Source organism: Adiantum capillus-veneris, chromosome 11 (genome assembly GCF_014529385.1).
Source record: "Adiantum capillus-veneris isolate H3 chromosome 11, ASM1452938v2, whole genome shotgun sequence".
In the NCBI taxonomy this organism is placed as follows: Eukaryota; Viridiplantae; Streptophyta; class Polypodiopsida; order Polypodiales; family Pteridaceae; genus Adiantum; species Adiantum capillus-veneris.
In genome coordinates this window covers 95802480-95806472 of record NC_140941.1, presented here as the reverse complement: position 1 = coordinate 95806472, position 3993 = coordinate 95802480, and the positions used below count along the sequence as shown (strand labels likewise).

Here is a 3993-nt window from a genome sequence, read left to right as displayed (position 1 = left end):
TCTTGTCTCCAGTGATCATAGAGAGGAGAATGGTCTACACGTATTGTATCTTGTTTCCATTGAGTCATAGTAAGGAGAAAGGTCCACCACCTATCCAAGAAAATCTTCATTGAAACATAGAAAGAAGCAAAAATCCACCATCTATCTCAACTAGTTTTAAAAGAACCATTCTACTGAGGTCCATTACTTTTCTAGTAATCCACTCTATCCTTGTATCATGAGGAGGTCGGTTTCAAAGTCTAGCATTTGTCAAGCTAGGCTCTAATGGAGAGCGGAGAGAAGCGAGAGCCACCACTTGTGCATGTTGAGCCCTATTGAAGCATAGAAAGAAGAAAGGTCCACCACTTGTCCAAGCTATAAAGAAAACCACTTGATATAAGGTCCCACACCTATGCTATTTTATAGAATGGTAGTGTTTTTTTCTATCATTTGCTCAACTTATGATATGCTATAGTATGGGGGGTTCAATTTCAATGTCCATCGTTTATCTAAGTTGGGATCCATTGACACATGGAAGGAAGAATATTCTACCACTTATCCTATCAGTAAATGGAAACCAAGAGGAGATACACCACTTGGGTTTCACATGTGGTGGCATTGTATCAATAGGTTATGCCTAGGTTGTGGACAAGTGATGCTCATTGATTCTCTTCATGATAAAAGTAAGCCTAGCTTGGATAATTGGTGCACCTTGATTATCTCCATGCTACAATCATGGACAAGCAGTGGTCCTTTAAACCACATTCCCCATGCAACAAACAATCATAAGTTTGCAAAAAAGTGGTGGACCCTGAAATCCATAGCTGATTTACCCACATGGGCTCTATCATGGATAATGGGTGATGCTTTTGTCATCATTGTTTAATGAATCTTACCTTAGATTATTTGTGAATCTTGAGACTAAATCCCCATTATATAATTGAGAATAGGGCCACGGACCTTATATCAATGCCCCATGCTTAGGTTGGACAAGTGGTGGACCTTAATTCTATATATGCTAAGATTGAATAGACATTAGTCAAAATCCTTTGTTACAAATCAAGATTTAAACTTTATTTGATCACTTGCACAAGTGGTTATGAGTTTCTCTTTCCATATCCAAACAGATATTATATTGGAAAAGTGGTAGACTTGACACCTAAGCACACATTCTACAATAGAGAATTGGTTAAGAATTTGTGCACTTCGAGCATACCTTTGACAAGTAGTACTTACTAATTGACTTAGATCTAGTTGAAGTTTATGATATTGAGACTAAGAGAGAGTGCAACATAAAAAAGGTTAGGTTTTCAATTTGACTTTCTTTATGGAAATGTGTATATTAGTAGATGGATTTTTCCATCTAATATTACCATATGATATACAATATAAAGCTCATATCTATTATTTCATCGACATTAAATGTTCTTAGTTTATTTAAGATTCATTACAGGAAAATGACTTGAAGGAAACTATTGAACTACCCAAACAATCTCATCCAAGTCCTTTTCCAAGGCTTCAATCACCTCTTTATCACCTACCACTTGATATCAAGAGTCTTACCATAGCCCGAGCGAGATTTCTCGAGCGAACTAAAATCCGAGCAAATATCAAAGCTTACTTGCATTTCATTCCATGTCTTGAACATGTATTTGAGTCAATCTTTGTCTCTAGCCCCTTGCACAAACATGAAGGAACATAGAAAACTCCTTGCTTCCATATTATTTTTAGAAAGATTTACACGTTGATCAAGTAATTTGTGGCATGTATGATTCATGGTTGGTTGCGGGTCCTATTTTTGGTTGCTAATTGAGAACTATTTCCTTTTCGCTCCACCTCTTAAGCGTGAAGTGGGAGGGAAACCACATAAATGATAAACATGGCGTAGTCTACATGCTCTGGTTATATGTTTATGTTCTCGTTGTTTCTCACACCAAATAAACTAAAATTGCGTTGCTGCTATTTGCAAATCAATAACCTTGTGAACTGTCTCTTAGCTTCCATACATGAGGGCCACAAATGGCCAGTGCAATGAAGTGTTTGAAGAAAACTCTGGTCTAGTGTATCTTTATTGGCTAAAATTGCAAAAATTTTGACTACATTTTGAGCTTGTCTTCAAGAAAACTAGTAAAATATTAAAAATTTTAATATAAATACCAGCAAATGCTTCAAATTTGACCTACGAGCCAAAAGAATTATTAAGTTTGCCCACCGTGAATCTTTATTTTCTTTCGTTGGAAAAAATGTGCTTGGAAAGCCCTGGTGTGGTGTATTACCCATAACAAAGATACAATCTCCCAGTAGACCCCGGTATTGGCGCAGGGGCCTTGGCAGTGCGGCGTTTACGGAGCAGATTTTGACACCTTGTGTAGAGAGATAATTTATCCCCATGAGAACCCCTAAACACTAGGTGTAGTACTCTAGCAAGATGCAAGCGTACGTGATTGAAAATCCCTTGTCTCACTCTTGACAAAAACAAGCTCCTCCAAGGTGGCCTTCACCATGCATGATAGCAGTGATCACAATAGTGTTGCCTCTGCTCCATCACCATTTTGTTGAATTTCTTTGAGAAGTTTCCTTTTCTTATATGTACATTTGGAAGCTAAGAGCCAAGAAGCGGTTTGGTTGGTCTGCTTATGAGAATTACCATTGCAATCTTGTGCATGAGTTCAAATCCTTCTAATGAGAAAATGACTCCCTGGCCCCATGTGCTTGTCACTGCCAATGAATTCATGAACAAAGCTAAATACACATCAATAAAACCAACATGGGGAAACGCGGAACCAACTCAACTCAAATCGAAAAGTCGATCACTAGTGGAAAGGTGAAAAAGAACTAAAAACATTACTTGCAAAGTGGAATTATTTTAAGAAATTGACATTGTCATTGTAGCATAATACATCTCTCTCTTTGTCTCTGTCTCTCTCTCTATCTATCTATCTCTCTATGGACACTGTATACTCAACAGATCTCAATCATCTATAGGGAAGAAGCCATTTACAGACATAGCACCATTGATTGTGATAAATTGACCATTCAAAAATCATGCAGTGGGGAGGCACAAGAATGCCACTGCAACTGAGGCAGCTTCGACTGGTTCTCCAGCTCGCCTTAGAGGTGTTCGGCATATAGTTTGCCTTGTTAAGCCCTCGTCTTTAAGCACCAGGGAGCCACAATGGTTACTCGAATTCCATCCTTGGCCCACTCACATGCAAGATTCTTTGCAATTTGATTCATAGCACCTTTACTTGCAACGTACAAACAACCAAAACGAATTGCAACAACACCTGCAGGGTGCTACTAATGAAACAAAAGCAACATTTCCCTTTCTCGATGCTTTTAGAAGAGGATGGGCCAGCTGAGCATTTTGATAGGATGACTGGAGATTCATGGAAATGATCAGAGAGAAATCTTCTGCCGTGTACTCCACAGTAGGCTTTCTTATATTCATGTCCACATTATTCACCAGAATATTCAGCTTTCCATTGAAGGCTGAGGAAACATCACCAAAATAAGGCCGAGAGAGAGAGACAAAGAGAGAGAGAGAGAGGGGGGGGGGGGGGGGGGGAGAGATAGAGATTGCAACTGCGCCGCCTATAGGCATCCCGCATGATAAAAGCCCATACTCGTTGGCCTCAAGAGTGCAGTGAAGGGTTTTTTTCCATCTGCGGTTTTGCTTTTAGCTCAGGGTGGCACAGGCGGTTCCCTGTCCTCAGCTTAAGTCGGTGCAAAATGCTTAGGGTTGCATTCACGGTGCCCTCGGACTCTGCTCACCTGCTTGCTCCCGAGATGAAGCATCTTCCTCGAGCTTCCCACTCTTCCTCTGATTGGGCACAATCTATTCTCTCTAATGATTGGAATCTCACTTTAATGTGAAGAATGAGGAGCCATGCTTTATCCTGCAATCAAGAAGGTGGTACAAGGTGCAATATAGGATGTAACAAATCAGCCTCTGAGCGAATTGGCAACTGGATCCACAAGGAAAATTATAAAGCAAGCATTGAGAAAGCAAAC

The 3993-nt window shown here is 39.8% G+C and overlaps 1 pseudogene; it reads right to left on the bottom strand.

Annotated features, from left to right (window-relative positions):
* Positions 1–2950: 2950 nt before the first annotated feature.
* LOC147447687 (tropinone reductase homolog At5g06060 pseudogene) lies at positions 2951–3583 on the bottom strand (annotated as a pseudogene).
* Positions 3584–3993: the final 410 nt, after the last annotated feature.